Here is a 23,207-nt window from a genome sequence, read left to right as displayed (position 1 = left end):
TAGTTCAATGACACATTCAATTAGTTTTAGCCACATTTTTATAGGTATTTCAAGTTGAATGAGTTGTTTAAGGGCGTAGAATGTCCTGCGTGCTTTCTCACTGTTCATTCACTGCCTCATTTAGGTGTCCAGTTGAGCTTGTTTTTAAACCGAAGTAATTGTAGTTTGTGCAGTACTCTATATATTTTTTGTACCAATTGAGAACTTTGGTCTAATTCCCTGAGATCTGGATCCTCTCTGGAAAATCACTTTTTTTTATTACTATTCTTTCTTTGTCTCAATTAAATGTCAATTTAAGGGGTTTGATTGGCGTGGGAAAACATTACACTCACAGAAGTTCCAAAAGAATAGAAACATTTGAAATGTAATTTGTCTGTATACAGTGTTGTAACGATGTGCAAATAGTTGAAGTACAAAAGGGAAAATAAATAAACATAAATATGGGTTGTATTTACAATGGTGTTTGTTCTTTACTGGTTGCCCTTTTCTTGTGGCAACAGGTCACAAATCTTGCTGCTGTGATGCACACTGTGGTATTTCACTGAGTAGATATGGGAGTTATTCAACATTGGGTTTGTTTTGTAATTCTTTGTGAATCTGTGTAATCTGAGGGAAATATGTCTCTCTAATATGGTCATACATTTGGCAGGAGGTTAGGAAGTGCAGCTCAGTTTCCACCTCATTTTGTGGGCAGTGAGCACATAGCCTGTCTTCTCTTGAGAGCCAGGTCTGCCTACGGCGGCCTTCTCAATAGCAAGGCTATGCTCACTAAGTCTGTACATAGTCAAAAGCTTTCCTTAAGTTTGGTTCAGTCACAGTGGTCAGTTATTCTGACACTCTCTGTTTAGGGCCAACTTGCTTAGGGGACTCTTCTCTGGGTTCATTTCTCTGTAGGTGATGGATTTGTTATTGTTGGTTTTGGAATCGCTTCCTTAGTCTCCCTGTCTCTCTCTCTCTCACTGTCTCTCTCTCTCTCACTGTCTCTCTCTCTCTCACTGTCTCTCTCTCTCTCACTATCTCTCTCTCTCACTGTCTCTCTCTCTCTCTCTCACTCTCTCTCTCTCTCTCACTGTCTCTGCTCGTCCACTTCTTGCCAAGGTGTGTGTTCCGTATCCATGGACAAAGCAGGTGGGACACAAACAGGCACAAAGTTATGACGGTTCTTTCCACCGTATTGTCTCTTTGTAACTAAGAACTTCTTACATGACTTGCCTGCTTAAGGTAAGGTTAGTTAAACACAAATTGAGTAGCTCTTACCCAACCCAAGGTGATGCAGCAATAGACATGACTTTCCTGAGCATATTAGAGAGAGGGAGACTCTTGTTTTGTTTTAACAGTTCCTGTTCCATCTCTGAGATTAAAGACAACCAATAACAAACTAAATCCACCATAGTGCCATAATGAATGCCAGTGGCTTATCCCCTCTTGAGTTATGGGGCGGGGCTTATCCCCCCTTGAGTTATATGGGGCAGGGCTTATCCCCTCTTGAGGTATGGGGCGGGGCTCTACCCCCCTTGAGGTATGGGGCGGGGCTTATCCCCCTTGAGGTATGGGGCGGGGCTTATCCCCTCTTGAGTTCTGTTCTTTTTATTAAACAGAATAAAGTGTTTTACATTACATGTGATGATATGACAGTTCTGGCAAGGTAGGTATTTTGGAATTGGTTCAAAGTCACATTTTTACCATGTGATTTGTTGCCCTGGAGTTGTTTGAACATACAGACATACGCCTACTGTACTTTAATTTATTATCAATTTAAACATCTGCGTCTTGGCACGAAATATGCAATATGTCCCACAGTGGATTCAGCTATGAAATATGTACAGAAGCCAATTAGCGGGCGGTTTTATTATCAGATCTGTCTCCAACATGACACAGTACTGTGGTATGCAGGCTCACCTGTGTTACCCTGCAGGTATATAACCAAATATCATCTCTGCCCGGCCTGCGTTTCACTGCAGTTATAGAACCAAATATCATCTCTGCCCGGCCTACGTTTCCCTGCAGTTATAGAACCAAATATCATCTCTGCCCGGCCTGTGTTTCCCTGCAGGTATAGAACCAAATATCATCTCTGCCTGGCCTGTGTTTCCCTGCAGTTTTAGAACCAAATATCATCTCTGCCCGGCCTGCGTTTCCCTGCAGGTATAGAACCAAATATCATCTCTGCCCAGCCCCATGGAGGAATTAGAGTAGGGATGGGCATGAGTAATGGAGTACTCCAACTGACGGCAAAACTCAATCTTTAACCAGAGATCATATTTTTTTCAAATATTATAAGAGTATTTGGTGGAATTTTGTCTGGATGACGACGTTAATTTGCTTTGACTCTAGTGTTCATTTGTACATATGTGGGACACAACAAATTTACCAAGCCATATATCACACAGGTCTGCTCCCTTTTCCCCTCCATGTCTCACTCAGTGGCTTTCAGACCACTCCCTCTACATGCCTACAGATATAAATGCCTATAAAAACGTATCTATCTGATGGCACACACAGGCTCCATTCCTTGCCAAATGATGACAGTTTTATCACAATTCTTTAATGAGCTGCAGTTTTGGAATGATTGCGTAAAAATTAATCAGTTGCTATTTGGTCTTTAATTTAAGTTTAGGCATAAAGTTAAGGGTTAGGTTTAGAATCAGATTTTAAGAAGCAAAATTGTAGAAACAGGCAGGGTTGATGACTTTGTGGATGTTGTAACAAGCTTCAGTGATGACCCTACATTTTGAACTGCTAGTGGCATTTAGAATGGGTTAGCCCAGGCTAATATTACCCCCTAAACAGACAGGATCCACACTGAAAATATGCAAAAACATTTGATAAAGACAGAGCGTATTTTCATCAGAATCATTCGTCTTAGGCCTCCTCACCAAAAAGATGTCCTGACTGTAATTCATCCCCATGCAGGGTTCAATGTAGAGTTGTTAATCCAGGTACAACTAGATTGGCATCCACCTGTCCAATCAATTGAATTTACAACATGATTTGGAAAGGCTAACCACCTGTCTATATAAGGTCCCACAGTTGACAGTGCATTTCAGAATAAAAACCAAGCCACGAGGTCGAAGGAATTGTCTGTAGAGCTCCAGGACAGGATTGTGTGAAGGCACAGATCTAGTGAAAGGTGCCAAAAAATGTCTGCAGGTCCCCAAGAACACAGTGGCCTCCATCCTTCTTAAATGGAAGCTGTTTGGAACCACCAAGATTCTTCTTATAGCTGGCCGCCCGGCCAAACTGAACAATCAGGAGAGAAGGGCCTTGGTCATGGAGGTGACCTAGAACCCGGTGGTCACTTTAACAGAGCTCCAGAGTTCCTCTGTGGAGAAGGGAGAACCTTCCACAAGAACAACCATCTCTGCAGAACTCCACCAATTAGGCCTTTATGGTAGAGTGGCCAGATGGAAGCCCTTCTTCAGTAAAAGGCACATGACAGCCTGCTTGGAGTTTGCCAAAAGGTACCTAAAGGACTCTGACCATGAGAAACAAGATTCTCTGGTCTGATGAAACCAAGATTGAACTCTTTGGCCTGAATGCCAAGTGTCACATCTGGAGGAGACCTGGCACCATCCCTACGGTGAAGCGTGATGGCAGCATCATGCTGTGGGGATGTTTTTCAGCGGCAGGGACTGGGAGAATAGTCAGGAACGAAGCAAAGGTCAAATATCCTTGATGAAAACCTGCTCCAGAGCGCCAGAGACTGGGGGCGAAGGTTCACCTTCCAACAGGACAACGACCCTAAGCACACAGCCAATGCCATTTCGGACACATTAGTCGTTTACATCTGAAACATTCTTCAGCTGAACCATCCAGACGTGCTGCTGGCAGAGACCACTCAGAGGCTCTCAGACCAGGCCAGGAGAAGATTCTATTGGCTGCTTCAGTTGGGTCCACTGAGGGCTGCATCTGGTTTTAGCGTGGGGGCCTGTCTGGCCTGTCTGTTATTATCTGGCAGCTAGGGTCGCTCCAGTTACACACCTCACTTTACAGTGGCTGGCCTGTCTGTTATTATCTGGCAGCTAGGGTCGCTCCAGTTACACACCTCACTTTACAGTGGCTGGGCTGAAGGTAAATAAAGGAGGTCAGCTCTTGAAACTCTCTCTAGGCTGAAACTGGGCTGTAACTTGTTTGACTCGTTGTGGACACTGCTTTTAAACAGACTTTTCCTTTGTGTGCCCATATAAACAATCAGCGTTCTAAATAGCCTAACCCAGCCTTTAGAAAACGTCAGATTTCTTCATAGATTGTCCTGCTGCGTTAGGGTTTAGTCTTGGGGCAAGTGGGTACTAGTCTGAACTTTCATTTGAACTTTTATTTATAAAGCAAGGCTTTATTTAAATGGCCAGCCAGGCATATACATAGATTTAGCCTAGCAAAACAAATCATACCCCCCCCCCCCCCCCCCCCCCCCCCAATAGCCCAACCACATGAATCAGTGCATGTGCTCTACACAGTGACATTAAGGTCCTAAACCTGAAGAAAACAACCCTCCCTCCTCATACTCAGTCTTCTACTCATTCTGCCCCACACGACTCTTGCTTTCTTCATTTCACTCTATTCTCTCTCTGTCTGTGTGTCTCTCTCTCTCTCTCTGTGTGTCTCTCTCTCTCTCTGTCTCTCTGTGTGTGTGTGTGTTTTCTTGAACCCCTGTAAAGCCCTGCCAGTGATGTAATCTGTGTATTGCTGAAGGCAGCAGGCAGCACTGGGGCAGAGAACTGGGCTAACACTGTTTATTTGTTATTCAGCGTCTGTAAAGAGAGGCTGTATGCTACGGTATGTATTCACTAGTGGGCTTATAGGACTATCTGATCCACTGTAAACCAGTGGTTCCCAACCTTTCTCTGTTACTGGACCAGCAGCTAAATGTTGCTCTGCCTGCATTACCCCTGAAGTACCCCCTCGTGTGGATTTTACCAGTTGACCTATGGTGTCATGAGTCTTCTCAAGTACCCCCTGTGGATAGTCCAAGTGCCCCCAGGGTCCTAGTAGCCCTTGTTGGGAATCACTGCTGGACTACAGGATGGCATCATGGAGTGTTCCTCGTGTCCTCACCTTTTCCCATCATCCCCCACACTGCCAGGATGTAAATGGTCTATGGATTTAGGCTTAATAGTCATAGTTAACTTCAGAACATAGCGAACTCCGGCACGTTTACAGGGCATTCGGAGAGTATTCAGACCCCTTCCCCTTTTCCACATTTTGTTACCTTACAGCCTTATTCTAAAATGGATTAAATACATGTTTTACCTCAATCTACACACACTACCCCATAATGACATCACAATACCCCATAATGACATCACAATACCCCATAATGACATCACAATACCCCATAATGACAAAGCCAGAACAGGTTTTATACATTTTTGCACCTGTATTAAAAATAATAAACCAACAACTTATTTACACAAGTAATCAGACTCTTTGTTATGAGACTCAAAATGATGCTCAGGTGCATCCTGTTTCAATCAATCATCCTTAATGTTTCTACAACTTGATTGGAGTCTGTGGTAAATTAAATTACGGTGAAGCGTGGTGGCAGCAGCATGTTGTGGGGATGTTTTTCAGCGGCAGGGACTGGGAGACTAGTCAGGATTGAGGGATAGATGAACGGAGAAAAGTACAGCAGTCCTTGATGAAAACCTGCTCCAGAGCGCTCAGGACCTCAGACTGGGGTGAAGGTTCACTTTCCAACAGGACAATGACCCTAAGCACACAGCCAAGACAACGCAGGAGTGGCTTCTGGACAGGTCTCTGAATGTCCTTGAGTGGCCCAGCCAGAGCCCGGACTACGAACATCTGTGGAGGGAACTGAAAATAGCTGTGCAGCTACGCTTCCCATCCAACCTGACAGAGCTTGAAAGGATCTGCAGAGAAGAATGCGAGAAACTCCCCAAAAACAGGTGTGCCAAACTTGTAGCGTCATACCCAAGAAAACTCAAGGCTGTAATTGCTGCCAAAGGTGCTTCTACAAAGTACTGAGTAAAGTGTAATATTTCACTTATTTATTTAAACTTATTTTTGCTTTGTCATTATGGGGTTGTGTGTGTGTGTGTGTAGGAAAGAAACCCCAATTTAATCCATTTTAGAATGAGGCTGTAACGTATAAAAAATATGGAAAAAGTTAAGGGGTCTGAATACTTTCCGGATGCATTGTACATTGATGCGTAAACTGAAATGTTTTTATGTGCACTGTTCCAGTCAAACTGACAGATACTGTAAATCTCTGGTCTGTGCTTAGTTGGAAGAGGCTCCCCGCTAGAATCCATTTAGACTAAATTCCACCATGCCATGCCAACTCTTGTGTATGAAATTGTCCTCTCTCTGACATGTGCCTCAGATTTACTGACTGACTGTCACTTGGAAACTATGTTGCTGAGCTGATCACACTGTGTGTTGTCACCCGTTGTAATAACATGTGGTGTGGCCCCTCCCCTCCTCACCCCTTCTCAACCCACGCACCAAGCGTGTGACTGTTCTGTGACAATTCACAATTCAATGCATGCTGTATAGAACACCAATACAGCGTGACATAGAAGTCAAAGGTCACCGTCAGTTAGGTAGATGTGCGTGCTATTGGCTCTGAAGTACAAGTCAATACAAAGTACAAAGTAATTCTCCCTGTTAACAGGTTGGACATCTTTACTCTGCTACTCAATAGGAACACACTCTGCGTCGTGGTGCAGCTATGCTATCTGCTGTGGTATCCATTGTATAAACAGTCTCAGAGATAATTGCTCTCAGATGGTACTGTATGATAATTGTGATAATTGTAAAAGGTTTCACTTTTCCTAAAGAATGGATGTTAAACTGAATCATTGAGTCGGTGTAAGAGATCCGCCCAAGGCGTTTATTACTCGACATGGTATCTGTCAGACTATAGTATTAATATGTCCTGGAATGATCTCCATTCTTCCTTTATCTTTCATTATCAAAATGTTAGTCTCTCTTTTGTTTCAAACGACTAACTTCTTTCTCTCTCTGTCTCTGGCTCTCTCTGTGTCTCTCGGTCTCTGTGTCTCTGGCTCTCTGTGTCTCTGGCTCTCTGTGTCTCTGGCTCTCTGGCTCTCTCTCGGATCTCTGGCTCTCTCTCGGACCTCTGGCTCTCTCTCGGATCTCTGGCTCTCTCGGATCTCTGGCTCTCTCTCGGATCTCTGGCTCTCTCTCGGATCTCTGGCTCTCTCTCGGATCTCTGGCTCTCTCTCGGATCTCTGGCTCTCTCTCGGATCTCTGGCTCTCTCTCGGATCTCTGGCTCTCTCTCGGATCTCTGGCTCTCTCTCGGATCTCTGGCTCTCTCTCGGATCTCTGGCTCTCTCTCGGATCTCTGGCTCTCTCTCGGATCTCTGGCTCTCTCTCGGATCTCTGGCTCTCTCTCGGATCTCTGGCTCTCTCTCGGATCTCTGGCTCTCTCTCGGATCTCTGGCTCTCTCTCGGATCTCTGGCTCTCTCTCGGATCTCTGGCTCTCTCTCGGATCTCTGGCTCTCTCTCGGATCTCTGGCTCTCTCTCGGATCTCTGGCTCTCTCTCGGATCTCTGGCTCTCTCTCGGATCTCTGGCTCTCTCTCGGATCTCTGGCTCTCTCTCGGATCTCTGGATCTCTGCTCTCCTCGGATCTCTGGCTCTCTCTCGGATCTCTGGCTCTCTCTCGGATCTCTGGCTCTCTCTCGGATCTCTGGCTCTCTCTCGGATCTCTGGCTCTCTCTCGGATCTCTGCTCTCTCTCGGATCTCTGGCTCTCTCTGTCGGTCTCTCTCGGTCTCGGTCTCTCTCGGTCTCTGGCTCTCTCTGTCGGTCGGTCTCTGGCTCTCTCTGTCGGTCTCTGGCTCTCTCTGTCGGTCTCTGGCTCTCTCTGTCGGTCTCTGGCTCTCTCTCTCGGTCTCTGGCTCTCTCTGTCGGTCTCTCTCGGTCTCTGGCTGTCTCTTTCGGTCCCTCTCTCGGTCTCTGTCGGTCGGTCCTCGGGCTCTCTCTGTCGGTTCGGTCTCTCTCGTCGGTCGCTCGGGCTCTCTCTGTCGGTCGGTCTCTGGCTCTCTCTGTCGTCGGTCTCTGGCTCTCTCTGTCGGGTCGGTCTCTGGCTCTCTCTGTCGGTCGGTCTCTGGCTCTCTCTGTCGGTCGGTCTCTGGCTCTCTCTGTCGGTCGGTCTCTGGCTCTCTCTGTCGGTCGGTCTCTGGCTCTCTCTGTCGGTCTCTCTCGGTCTCTGGCTCTCTCTCTCGGTCTCTCTCGGTCTCTGGCTCTCTCTGTCGGTCTCTCTCGGTCTCTCGGTCTCTGGCTCTCTCTGTCGGTCTCTGGCTCTCTCTGTCGGTCTCTGGCTCTCTCTGTCGGTCTCTCTCGGTCTCTGGCTCTCTCTGTCGGTCTCTCTCGGTCTCTGGCTCTCTCTCTCGGTCTCTCTCGGTCTCTCTCGGTCTCTGGCTCTCTCTCTCGGTCTCTCTCGGTCTCTGTGTCGTGTATATATATATTCATATCCCTGTAGTTAAAAGTAAATCCTTTGAACGCTCCCCTTTACCCCCTTAATCTCTCTCACACACATGTGAACCAGTTGATTAGATCCAGGTGGTGTGGTGATTAGATCCAGGTGGTGTGGTGTTCCCAGGGTTCACATAGAGGTGATCAGGAGCTCAATGGGACAGATCACATCCTCCTAGGTGCCCCACAGTAGAGAGAGAAGTAAATATATAATCCTTCATGTCCATCACTTAAGTGAGTTATGACTGTGTTTATCTCCTTTGAGAAGGACTGCGTAGGGTTTCCTTATTTTCAACTTTGATGCTACGTTGATGCTACCCGAGCTGTGGGCTTTGAGCTGTGGGCTTTGGGCTGTGGGCTTTGAGCTGTGGGCTTTGGCCTGTGGGCTTTGAGCTGTGGGCTTTGGGCTGTGGGCTTTGGGCTGTGGGCTTTGAGCTGTGGGCTTTGGGCTGTGGGCTTTGAGCTGTGGGCTTTGGGCTGTGGGCTTTGGGCTTTGAGCTGTGGGCTTTGAGCTGTGGGCTTTGGGCTGTGGGCTTTGAGCTGTGGGCTGTGGGCTTTGAGCTGTGGGCTTTGAACTGTGGGCTTTGAGCTGTGGGCTTTGAACTGTGGGCTGTGAGCTGTGGGCTGTGAGCTGTGGGCTGTGGGCTTTGAGCTGTGGGCTGTGAGCTGTGGGCTGTGAGCTGTGGGCTTTGAGCTGTGGGCTTTGAGCTGTGGGCTGTGAGCTGTGGGCTGTGAGCTGTGGGCTTTGAGCTGTGAGTTGTGAGCTGTGGGCTTTGAGCTGTGAGCTGTGGGCTGTGAGCTGTGAGCTGTGGGCTGTGGGCTGTGGGCTGTGGGCTGTGGGCTGTGGGCTGTGGGCTGTGAGCTGTGAGCTTTGAGCTGTGAGCTGTGGGCTTTGAGCTGTGAGCCTATGCCACTGAGAATGATGACCGATCTAAAAAGTGAAGGGAAAAACGTGTTGATTTATTGGTTCCAACACTAACAATGTGTTTTCTGTCTTCCATGTGCTGTTGCTGTCGTTGACGCTGCTGTTTCTATCCTACCAGGTAAGCACATCTATATTTTGGATAGTGTGTGTGTGTGTGTGTGTGTGTGTGTGTGTGTGTGTGTGTGTGTGTGTGTGTTTCAGCCAGTGTGTGTGTGTTTCAGCCAGTGTGTGTGTGGTTATGTGACCATCTCAACTTGGGTGTTTACTGTCAGGAGGGAGACGCAGTGCTGCCAAGCTCTTTATTTTAGGGCTTCAGTAGGAGAGAGAAGCTCTGTTTGGTGTGTGTACACTCTGCACAGCACGTCTCCAGCCCTCACAGGGACTGTACAGGTACGGTAGTGTGCTGCATGGCTTCTGCCAGGATTTCCTATTTCCTTCCATTTGGTTTTGCTGAAGTTGTTCCTCGCTGATTTATCCTATTGTCTTTGTCCACTAAACATGTTAAATTCAACCAGCAAGCCTGGGTTTTGACTGCTGAGGGAGTTTGATATGTTCACACCAACTGGTATGTGGCAGTTGGTGTCACTCTATAGGGTGATCAGGGGCTGGGGATGCAGGAAGAAAAGATGGAGATAAATCGGTCTCTGATTGTAATTGGTTGACAGGTCTCCACTCTCCATGGCTATTTGCTGCCATCTCTGTAATTGTTGCACAATCTGATGTGTGTTTTGGGGGAGGGGTAGACGGGCGCCTTGGGGGGTGTGTGTTGAGCCATGCACATTCCTGTCCTCCAAGGTGTTATCTGTAGGAATTCACACCCAGGCTTTATGACTGGGATTATGACCATAATGATCGTAGAACAGCCATATAATTAGAGCATGACCGACATTATTGGCCGATTTTTATTAGGCTTTTGCAGATATATTTGTATCGTTGTTTAGTGCACCAGAAAGGACCAGTATATAAGATGTGGAGAACGCTCAGCGCTGTGCCATTGGCATCTTCTGTGATTGAGGCTTTTCCTTTTTAAGTGACAACCACCAGACTTCAGTGGCTACAATGTACAATCCATGACAACATAGGACACATTTTCAATGTATTGGTATTTAGTTGTGTCATTGTTTTCCTGCTGGTTAGCATGAGGCAGATCAGTCTTCAGCGCCGAGGCACATTAGGCACATCAGTGCAGTCGGTCGCATATATATATATATATATATATATATCGCTTATGAGATTTGTTCTTGCATTTTAAAAGGCCCACTTGTGACTCCATCTGATATGTACAAAGAAAAGTTTCAACTTTAGTGCTAAGGTGTTTATAAACCACTTCTATCAGTCTAGGTGTTTATAAACCACTTCTATCAGTCTAGGTGTTTATAAACCACTTCTATCAGTCTAGGTGGTTATAAACCACTTATATCAGTCTAGGTGGTTATAAACCACTTATATCAGTCTAGGTGGTTATAAACCACTTCTATCAGTCTAGGTGGTTATAAACCACTTCTATCAGTCTAGGTGTTTATAAACCACCACTTCTATCAGTCTAGGTGTTTATAAACCAACACTTCTATCAGTCTAGGTGTTTATAAACCACCATTTCTATCAGTCTAGGTGTTTATAAACCACTTCTATCAGTCTAGGTGTTTATAAACCACCACTTCTATCAGTCTAGGTGGTTATGAACCACTTCTATCAGTCTAGGTGGTTATGAACCACTTCTATCAGTCTAGGTGGTTATGAACCACTTCTATCAGTCTAGGTGGTTATGAACCACCACTTCTATCAGTCTAGGTGGTTATGAACCACCACTTCTATCAGTCTAGGTGGTTATGAACCACCACTTCTATCAGTCTAGGTGGTTATTAACCACCACTTCTATCAGTCTAGGTGGTTATAAACCACCACTTCTATCAGTCTGGGTGGTTATAAACCACCACTTCTATCAGTCTGGGTGGTTATAAACCACCACTTCTATCAGTCTGGGTGGTTATAAACCACCACTTCTATCAGTCTGGGTGGTTATAAACCACCACTTCTATCAGTCTGGGTGGTTATAAACCACCACTTCTATCAGTCTGGGTGGTTATAAACCACCACTTCTATCAGTCTGGGTGGTTATAAACCACCACTTCTATCAGTCTGGGTGGTTATAAACCACCACTTCTATCAGTCTGGGTGGTTATAAACCACCACTTCTATCAGTCTGGGTGGTTATAAACCACCACTTCTATCAGTCTGGGTGGTTATAAACCACCACTTCTATCAGTCTAGGTGGTTATAAACCACCACTTCTATCAGTCTAGGTGTTTATAAACCACTTCTATCAGTCTAGGTGTTTATAAACCATTTCTATCAGTCTAGGTGTTTATAAACCACTTCTATCAGTCTAGGTGGTTATAAACCACTTATATCAGTCTAGGTGGTTATAAACCACTTCTATCAGTCTAGGTGGTTATAAACCACTTCTATCAGTCTAGGTGTTTATAAACCACCACTTCTATCAGTCTAGGTGTTTATAAACCAACACTTCTATCAGTCTAGGTGTTTATAAACCACCATTTCTATCAGTCTAGGTGTTTATAAACCACTTCTATCAGTCTAGGTGTTTATAAACCACCACTTCTATCAGTCTAGGTGGTTATGAACCACTTCTATCAGTCTAGGTGGTTATGAACCACTTCTATCAGTCTAGGTGGTTATGAACCACTTCTATCAGTCTAGGTGGTTATGAACCACCACTTCTATCAGTCTAGGTGGTTATGAACCACCACTTCTATCAGTCTAGGTGGTTATGAACCACCACTTCTATCAGTCTAGGTGGTTATTAACCACCACTTCTATCAGTCTGGGTGGTTATAAACCACCACTTCTATCAGTCTGGGTGGTTATAAACCACCACTTCTATCAGTCTGGGTGGTTATAAACCACCACTTCTATCAGTCTGGGTGGTTATAAACCACTACTTCTATCAGTCTGGGTGGTTATAAACCACTACTTCTATCAGTCTGGGTGGTTATAAACCACCACTTCTATCAGTCTAGGTGGTTATAAACCACCACTTCTATCAGTCTAGGTGTTTATAAACCACTTCTATCAGTCTAGGTGTTTATAAACCACTTCTATCAGTCTAGGTGTTTATAAACCACTTCTATCAGTCTAGGTGGTTATAAACCACTTCTATCAGTCTAGGTGTTTATAAACCACTTATATCAGTCTAGGTGTTTATAAACCACTTATATCAGTCTAGGTGTTTATAAACCACTTCTATCAGTCTAGGTGTTTATAAACCACTTCTATCAGTCTAGGTGTTTATAAACCACTTCTATCAGTCTAGGTGGTTATAAACCACTTCTATCAGTCTAGGTGGTTATAAACCACCACTTCTATCAGTCTAGGTGTTTATAAACCAACACTTCTATCAGTCTAGGTGTTTATAAACCACCATTTCTATCAGTCTAGGTGTTTATAAACCACCATTTCTATCAGTCTAGGTGTTTATAAACCACCACTTCTATCAGTCTAGGTGTTTATAAACCACCACTTCTATCAGTCTAGGTGGTTATGAACCACTTCTATCAGTCTAGGTGGTTATGAACCACTTCTATCAGTCTAGGTGGTTATGAACCACTTCTATCAGTCTAGGTGGTTATGAACCACTTCTATCAGTCTAGGTGGTTATGAACCACTTCTATCAGTCTAGGTGGTTATGAACCACTTCTATCAGTCTAGGTGGTTATGAACCACCACTTCTATCAGTCTAGGTGGTTATTAACCACCACTTCTATCAGTCTAGGTGGTTATAAACCACCACTTCTATCAGTCTGGGTGGTTATAAACCACCACTTCTATCAGTCTGGGTGGTTATAAACCACCACTTCTATCAGTCTGGGTGGTTATAAACCACCACTTCTATCAGTCTGGGTGGTTATAAACCACCACTTCTATCAGTCTGGGTGGTTATAAACCACCACTTCTATCAGTCTGGGTGGTTATAAACCACCACTTCTATCAGTCTGGGTGGTTATAAACCACCACTTCTATCAGTCTGGGTGGTTATAAACCACCACTTCTATCAGTCTGGGTGGTTATAAACCACCACTTCTATCAGTCTGGGTGGTTATAAACCACCACTTCTATCAGTCTGGGTGGTTATAAACCACCACTTCTATCAGTCTGGGTGGTTATAAACCACCACTTCTATCAGTCTGGGTGGTTATAAACCACCACTATCAAGTCTTAATTAATACGTCTAGTATAGGGGGTATTTCCTTTTTTTCTCAAACCACAAGTTTCCGGCACATAAATTCTATGGTTTTCTTTTCCCGGCGGTCATGTGGTCATTGGTTGCGGTGAAAGACATTGTTTTACAGTTATTGTCATCAACAACAGTAACTCTTGACAAGCCAGATCCTGTGTTCCTGTGGCTTGTTGTTTCCACTTGGTAAAGACAGTGAAATGAGCAGCCTGGTTTATGAGGATAACTCCCCTTGTCTCCCTGTATCGCCCAGCGGTGCCTGGAGACTGAACGTAAAGTGCTGTATAATTTCCCTGCTGTGTCATTGTGTGGTTTCAGCCTGAATAAGAAATAAAGGAATATTATAAGGATCAGTTCAGATTCCCAGTTTGTCAAGAACTGAGTCCCAAATGGCATACTATTTCCTTTAGAGTGCACTGCTTTTGACCAGGAACCATAGTGCTCTATATAGGGAATAGGCTTCCGTTTGGGACACATCCTAGAGCTCGGGATCTGGATCCCATTTGAAGGAAACTCAGAAAAGTCAAACCATGGCCTGCTGATAATTGTTTACATGCTTGTATCTGATATCTGAGATCACATTAAGTGGACATGGGCCTAATGCCGGTTTTGTGTTGAACCAGCTTCACTCACGCCTTTTGTCTTTTCAAAGTACTCAGGAACGTTTTTAAGGATTTCAATGTGTTGTTTTACAAGATTTGGGTGGAGAATAAATGGGTACATGAAAGACAGATGTTGAGGAAGCTGTGTGTGTGTGTGTGTGTGTATGTGTGTGTGTGTGTGTGTGTGTGTGAGCGAGAGAAGTTATGATGGTGGAGGTGTGGTCCTAGTTTCTTTTCCATCAGTCAAAACCTCTCACTTTCACACATTCACATAAACTCATACACTGAGTGTTCAAAACATTAAGGACACCTGCTCTTTCCATGATATCGACGATCCAGCTGAAAGATATGATCCCTTATTAATGTCACTTGTTAAATCCACCTCAGTCAGTGTAGATGAAGGGGAGGAGACGGGTTAAAGAAGGAGTGTTAAGCCTTGTGACAGCTGAGATGTGTATTGTGTCTGTGTGCCATTCAGAGTGTGAATTGGCAAGACAAGATTTGAGTGCCTTTGAACGGGTTATTGTAGTAGGTGCCAGGTGCTGGTTTGTGCCAAGAACTGCAACGCTGCTGGGTTTTTCATTCTCAACAGTTACATCGTGGGTATCAAGAATGATCCACCACCCAAAGGATATTCAGCCAACTTAACACAACTGTGGGTCAACATGCTTTCGACACCTTGTAGAGTCCATGCCGGACGATTTGAGGCTGGTACAGGAACAGTCCTGACCACATCTCATGTCAGTCTGTCTGTCAGTTGGTCTCTGTCTCTCTGCTACTAGTCTCACTAGTCAGTCTGTCTCATGCTAGCTAGCTCAGTCAAGCTGTGGGTCCAAGCTAGACTACTCAGTTATATCTGTAGCGAGGTCTAACACTCATTAGGCAGTAGACTATAATATCCTCCTCCTCTGTCCCCCTCTGACCTCTCAGCTACTCAGATACACCAGATACCAAACACAGCCACAACCGGATACCAACCAAACATATGTGACTTTCTATTCAGATTTCTGCCACCCTACATCATGGATGTGACCATGGTGTTCCCAAGCTTGGCCTGGCTCTTTGCTTTGGGAGGCTGGGCCCCTTGTTAAAGACAAGGCAGGAAATAAGTCAATCAGAGAGAGAGAGACAGCACAGTCATTATGTAGCCCACACTGCTGGGTGGTGGGACCTCATGGTGGCTTTCTGTTATCTCTGTCAGTGGTCATGGGGAGGGCCTTGAGTTTTTTACAACCACATAACCACCCACCAAGAGTCTTAACTAGTTCCATGGCTTTAACTAACTATAACTCCAGGGCCTAACTAGTGTCTTTAACTAGGGGAGTATTTCAGCTACTCCTAACTAAGGGGAGATTTACAGGCTGAGGGTTCTGGGTGGCAGCTGGGCCACAGCCACCATGTGACACAGAGGGACTATGTCAACTCTCCAGCTCACTGCCCCTCAGCAGCTGTTCTCTCACTATGGCCATGGTCAGAGCTGGCCTGGGAGTGGACCACAGCTGAAAAGTATCTTTGTATCGTTCCCATAGATACACACCCCCGTCACCACCACAGCCAAATACTTCCCCTTTCCTGTAGTTATACACACTCATACACCAACTCTCTCTCTCTACACTCATACACCAACTCTCTCTCTCTCTACACTCATACACCAACTCTCTCTCTCTACACTCATACACCAACTCTCTCTCTCTCTACACTCATACACCAACTCTCTCTCTCTCTACACTCATACACCAACTCTCTCTCTCTCTACACTCATACACCAACTCTCTCTCTCTCTACACTCATACACCAACTCTCTCTCTCTACACTCATACAACAACTCTCTCTCTCTACACTCATACAACAACTCTCTCTCTCTACACTCATACACCAACTCTCACTCTCTACACTCATACACCAACTCTCTCTCTCTCTCTACACTCATACACCAACTCTCTCTCTCTCTCTACACTCATACACCAACTCTCTCTCTCTCTCTACACTCATACACCAACTCTCTCTCTCTCTCTCTACACTCATACACCAACTCTCTCTCTCTCTCTACACTCATACACCAACTCTCTCTCTCTCTCTACACTCATACACCAACTCTCTCTCTCTCTCTCTCTCTCTCTACACTCATACACCAACTCTCTCTCTCTCTCTCTCTCTCTCTACACTCATACACCAACTCTCTCTCTCTCTCTCTACACTCATATACCAACTCTCTCTCCCCACCCCTCCCTTCCCGAGACACACACATGTTCCAGAGGTGATCCGTGTCTGGGTGGCAAGGCTGATCTCAGTCAGTGAACGTGGCCTCCACACACTGCCAAGTACTAACACGCTCCAACCTCTACCATATGGCACCAGCTTTGCCATTCCTACTCTACACTGGTCTTTAATGGTGTGTGTGTGTGTGTGTGTGTGATGAGTTTAACGATAGTTTGTCATCGATGGAGAAAGTTAACACGTCTCGGTGAACCTCGTGTTGCTTTCCTTCACATTGTTTAAGTTTCTGATGTTTGTCAGTCACAATTAGCTTAATTCATTTATTTTTGTTGTCATTGCTGAGCCTGACACACACACACACCTACACTCTCGTTCCCCCTTGCACTGTGTTTGAGGGGCAGCCATGGAAACTAGGGAAACTGTCTTAATGAGTCCATTTGGCACTGATGGATGTTCATGTGGAAGCGTTTTAAATTATTTTTCATTTTTTTTACAACCAAATGTTAATTGGATGTTATAGAAAAACACCCAAATGCATCCTTTTAGAAACGACAAAGCTGTTTCACGATGCAGATCTTTAGATGTTGTACACATGAAATGGTGTCATTCCAAACTTTATCCACAATGTTATATCCCCTTTTGCGCGACTAAAGCCGTTTCCCCGTTCCAGCTGTTCTATTCTCATGTAACCTGCTGCTGCAGGTAACTGCCAAAATAAAGGGAACACCAACCAATGTGCTTTGGCATCTACAAGTGTGTGAAACTTCCTTTGGTAAGCACACCATGCTTTCAATATACTTTGTATCCCTCATTTACTCAAGTGTTTCCTTTATTTTGGCAGTTACCTGTAGAATGGACAGAGAGGTGTTGCTCGAAGTGCCAGCGAAATGCAATATAAAGTTCTGAATGACACAAGTTCATGTGTTCCCCATCTAAAGACCGACCTCTCGGAACAACAGGCAGAACGGCATCTCGGAACGCACAACTCGTCAATCCTTGTCACAGATGGGCTGTTGCAGCGACCACACTGAGTTCCTCTCCTATCAACTAAAAACAAGAAGAACCGGCTCCAGTGGTCGCGCTTTCACCAACACTGGACAATTAAGGAGTGGAAACATCGCCTGGAACATGACCGTGAGTTCAGTTTACTTGAGTGGCCTGGTCAGTCCCCAGATGGAACCAAAGCTCATTACCATTGGCTGCATGAATGTACCGCCGTCCAATCTACAACAACTGTGTGATGCCATCGCATCAGCATGGTCCAACAACCCTGTGGAACTTTTCCGACATGTTGTAGAATGCCCCGAAGAATTTGGAATGTTCTGGAGGCAAAGGACCCAGTACTAGATATGTGTACCTAATAAACTGTCTGGTGAGTTTTCTATTCTCTCATTTCCCCCAACAAACTTTAAAAAATGAAGTTCCTGGTTCCTTTCCCACATTGGTCAGATCTCAAATAAACTGTGAAGGATTTGTAGGTCAAAGCAAAAAAGGGCCAAGGAAACAAAAGACAGGAGAAATAGTTCCCAACTTTCCAGTTGGATGTCTCTGCTCGTTTCCTTTCTTTGGCAGGCTACATCTCTCTCTCTAAAGCCTCTATACACTTGAACCAGGTCTTTGTGCTGTGATGACTTAATCCCTGTATTATCTTAGAAGGGCTGTGAGCTCAGTGTGTTTAGCTGCTGTACAGTGTGGAGGGGTCCAGTGGTAGGCTGGTAGCATAATGGGGAGGCCCTGTATCAACTCCCCCTCCAGAACTAATGTGACATGACCAGTGGTCTCTGAGGCCATGGGCGCCTATTCACTAACCGTCTCAGAATAGGAGTGCTGATTTTAGGATCAGTATTTCCCTATAAGACCATAATGATTAAATGGACAGGGAGGGCCTGATGCTAGATCAGCTCTGAGGACCTGCTGGGGGAACAGCTGTGGGAGTGTGGGTTAATCACTAGCAACACTAGTCTGTACCGTGAAGGGGCACAGCCCAGTACTACAGATGAAAGGTAACCTAACCACAGCCCAGTACTACAGATGAAAGGTAACCTAACCACAGCCCAGTACTACAGATGAAAGGTAACCTAACCACAGCCCAGTACTACAGATGAAAGGTAACCTAACCACAGCCCAGTACTACAGATGAAAGGTAACCTAACCACTACATACAGCTGTTCTGATAGAGATCTGAAGATGGTGTCTTCAAAGCCAGTTGTTTTGAAGGTGTGTTTTTGGGAGGGTCCCCATTTACGTTGCTCAAGTCAAGTGTTTTTTGGGCCTATTGTTTCATCTAACAATTGAAAAGATAAAACATGGTCTCGCTTGGATTGGATGACCAGTTTCTGTAGTTACCAGTGACGTGCATCCAACCAGATACAGTTACAGTTACCCACATGTATAGAAACTCAGTGGGCTTTCAACAGCAACTGGTGGTGCCATTTTGGGCCGTGGTGCATTTGACCCATGTGATCCCTTGTCTTGCTCAGCGATTTATAAAATGTCTGGAAGGTCTGACGCAAGGCGAACTGTTATCCAGCGCTCTCTTTGACCTCTGACCTGGTATTTTAAAGCCGAGGATTGGAATGGCCGGATATAGAGCCTCGAAAGACTCCTGACTGACCATTTATGCATTGATATTGTGGGCTACACGTCAAGTGAGTCCTCTCATTGCTCGTCTTTCAAGTTTGCCAAGTTGAAAAGCTTCCATTGTTCATTTAGGGTCAAATTGAAATGTCTGCCTTCCATTGCACACAGCTCAGGAAAATTAAAGGGTCATCCCAAAATAATATCCGTCTTAATCATTAAATCTTTGAATTACTGTAATTGAATGTGATTTGGACACAAAGCGAGATGTTGTTGGAGCTAAGCTGTTACTATCAAGGCCACATCAGGATCTCCAGGCGTCTTGTCAAGTCTTGCAGAACAACAATGTTCTAACATGGAAGTGGGCCGTAATGAGGAGCTTTATGAGGAAGTGATTTTCAGATTTTCTCCTGCAAATTACAGATTAGCCATTGCGTCCACTTATTGTTTGGTTACGGATTCAGAGGAGAGCCCAGATTTATCCTGGAAAGTTCTCATTACTAAGATTCACCAGTCAGGTGATGGCTTTACTGCTAACAGGATGCTTGTGGGACTTAGACCAAGGGCAGCTTTAGGGCTCACAGTAGACATCTTTTCAATGAAGGATACAGTTGTCCTTCAAATGAAATGAAGAACTGTGATGGAGACATGTTCTCCCTTCAAAATGAGGATCACTGTCTGAATTCATAGGGAGAGTTATTTTATTTTTTCTATCACTTGAGTTCAGTGTCCCTGTTGGTGGAGAGTTGATTAAACCCTGCTTGATTCATAGAGGCTGTCAGTCATAGGCAAAGACTCATCTCTGGCTGCTGAATACTGAGTCAGTCCATATGCTGCTTCATCTATCCCAGGACAGTCATTTATGTCAGTTATCCCTCCTCCTCTTTCTCCTCTTGTTGAGTGGAGGAGCGGAGAGGGAGTGGAGGAGCGGAGAGGGAGTGGAGGAGCGGAGAGGGAGTGGAGGAGCGGAGAGGGAGTGGAGGAGCGGAGAGGGAGTGGAGGAGCGGAGAGGGAGTGGAGGAGCGGAGAGGGAGCGGAGAGGGGGAGCGAGAGGGGAGGCGGAGCGGAGAGAGGGGGAGCGGAGAGGGGAGGCGGAGCGGAGAGAGGGGGAGCGGAGGGGGAGCGGAGAGGGGAGGCGGGGCGGAGAGAGGGGGAGCGGGAGAGGGGGGAGCGGGAGAGGGAGAGGGGGAGCAGAGAGGGGGAGCGGGAGAGGGGGAGCGGGAGAGGGAGAGGGGGAGCGGAGAGGGGGAGCAGAGGGGGAGCGGAGCGGGAGAGGGGAAGCAGAGTGGAGATGGAGTCTTTTCTTACCGCTTTCTGATGAGGGATGGACGGACCGATGGAGGAGAGAAGTTGCAGAGTGGAGACACCGGTCCTCCATTCCAGTCAGCCAGGCCTGTCTTGGGGAACAATAGAGTCTGTCTCTGGGCGACACTGGTGCGCCTCAGCTCCAGGGAACAGCTCATCCGTCAGACCTCCTGACCCCCAGGATGGTGCCCAGCGGCAGGCAGGAACATGCACTGAGGATGCCTTGTTGTTGGCTACATTCTGAATGGCACCCTATTCTCTATGTAGTGCACTACTATGCCCACAGGACTGGAAGTGCACTATAAAGGGAATAGGGGTCTATTTGGAATGCATTCACACTGAGGACGCCTTGTTTATAGCCTGACCCAGATACACTCAGACCCTGCAACACACTGGCTTGCGTCCCAAATGACTCTGTATTTCCTACTTAGGGCTCTGATCTAAAGTAGTGTACTATGGGCCCTGGTTAAAAGTAGTGCACTATGTAGGGACTAGAGTGCCATTTGGGATGTATCCAGTGTCTCTGACACCATAGATCATGTTCAAAGCACAACGTTAAAAACGGGCCTTTTGAAATGCTTTACTTTATTAGCCTTTATTTTCAGGGAAGTTATTTATAGCCCTCTAGTGCAATCTGTGCACTCTAGCAAGTAGTATTTATTTATTTATTTTAAAGAGGATTGCCAAGGATGCTTTGCACTGGTAACCCACTCTTTGGTTAAGTCGCAGCAGACTAGGATTTTCAAACATGTGCGGTGCCTGGATATGAGGGCAGATTCTCAGACACTCATAAAACAGGGGATGCTGTAGTAATCCTGATGGTCTTCAGCTTCTGGGTGAGTGTCTGAGTCCCTAATGGCACCCTATTTCCTATACAGTGCACTACATAGGACATAGTGAGGCATTTGGGACTGAGTCTGAGCTAAAGCTCATTACCGTGGCAACTCTGTTGACTTTGTTCTATGGAGAAGAGCAGGCGATGGAAACCCTGTGTCTCTAATTGATGCAAATAGCTTTTGAGGATGGAGGCACTTTGAAACTGTAAACACTGGTGATATCAGTTCTGTGACCCAAATGCAACTCTATTCCCCATAAAGTGCACTTCTTTTGATTGGAGCTCTCTGGGCCCTGGTCAAAGGTAGTGCACTATATAGGGAAAATAGGGTGCCATTTGGGATGATATCCGGGGCTGAAGAGCTTTGTTGAATTATGCTAAGGGTTAGTGGATAGCCCCAGAGTTCTGGGCGGACGTTACGTGGCCTCGATCAGGCTGTGGCGGGCAGGTCTAACCAGGAGGAGGGAGAATAAGTCCCAAATGGCATCCTATACTTTGTCTAGAACCTTCTGCTTCCCTGGTCAGATGTAGTGCACTATAAAGGGTTTAGAACACCTCCCAGAGACATCCCAAGTCTAATAGGTGTGTGTGTGTGTGTGTGTGTGTGTGTGTGTGCGCAGCCTGTCAGACAAATGGCAAGTCAGTCGTGACTCATCTGTTATGGAGGCTCTGAATAAATTCCTCTCATTTTCTCTCTGATTCAGAAGCTGCATGCTTACTCAATATTTAGATTATTTTATGTTGTATGAATTTGTATTCTGCTGTTGCTACTCAGGCTGTTGCTAGGCCCTAATTGGCCCACTTTTCATGCTATGAGGAGCCCTGAACTAGACCTGGGACGATACACCGACCATACTGACCACTTATCACAGGCATTTTGCTGATGGTATTCATTACGATAAGTAGCCTATACTAGAGGAATGTGTAGTTTGAAGTGAAGTAAGTTTTGGTAATATCGGTGATTGTTATTAATCAAACTAGTAGTTTTAAAGGCTGATGAAAAACAACTGTGGTGCACATGATTATTTTCGCATCAATTCAGGCAATTTATCCCAGTATGGATTTTTGTCCATATCGCCCATCTCTACCCTGAACCCATCTCTACCCTGAACCCATCTCTACCCTGAACCCATCTCTACCCTGAACCCATCTCTACCCTGAACCCATCTCTACCCTGAACCCATCTCTACCCTGAACCCATCTCTACCCTGAACCCATCTCTACCCTGAACCCATCTCTACCCTGAACCCATCTCTACCCTGAACCCATCTCTACCCTGAACCCATCTCTACCCTGAACCCATCTCTACCCTGAACCCATCTCTACCCTGAACCCATCTCTACCCTGAACCCATCTCTACCCTGAACCCATCTCTACCCTGAACCCATCTCTACCCTGAACCCATCTCTACCCTGAACCCATCTCTACCCTGAACCCATCTCTACCCTGAACCCATCTCTCAGATCAGCACTGAGTGACTTGAGACGGGGATATGTCAGGGCCAGAGCAGCTGCACAGTGAGCCCCTCTGTTCCCTGACATCCCCCTTCATCAATCACACGTTATTTTATTTAACCTTTATTTAACTAGGCAGGTCAGTTAAGAACAAATTCTTATTTACAATGACGGCCAACCCCGGACGACACTGGGCCAATTGTGCGCCGCCCAATGGGACTCCCAATCAGGGCCGGTTGTGATACAGCTTGGAGTCAAACTGTCTGTAGTGACTCCTCTAGCACTGAGATGCTGTGCCACTCGGGAGCTGCCTCTAATCCCAGCCAGTTTCTCTGAAAAGGCTTTAAAAACAACACCAAGATGGAGATGATCCGTCCTACTCCTGAAATACATGGGCTGTGTTCCACATGGTGCACTAATCCCTACATTGTGCACAACCTTCCCCATGTGGTGCCGTTTAGGAAGTATACATTAACCGGTTGGTAGGCAAGAGGCACCACATTGGTGCCCCCCCTAGTGGCAGGATGACTGAATTGCAACCACATGTAGTTTGGGGTTTGAGACCCACATGGTC

General features: G+C 45.8%; 1 protein-coding gene across 12 annotated transcripts in view; it reads left to right on the top strand.

The window, feature by feature from the left end:
* Positions 1-23,207, top strand: part of LOC109880169 (serine/threonine-protein kinase WNK1) — a 191,590-nt gene that overhangs the window by 50,051 nt on the left and 118,332 nt on the right. The window lies entirely within an intron of this gene.

The sequence above is a fragment of the Oncorhynchus kisutch genome, unplaced genomic scaffold, assembly GCF_002021735.2.
Source record: "Oncorhynchus kisutch isolate 150728-3 unplaced genomic scaffold, Okis_V2 Okis09a-Okis19a_hom, whole genome shotgun sequence".
Classification (NCBI taxonomy): Eukaryota; Metazoa; Chordata; class Actinopteri; order Salmoniformes; family Salmonidae; genus Oncorhynchus; species Oncorhynchus kisutch.
This window is presented reverse-complemented; position numbering and strand designations above follow the sequence as displayed.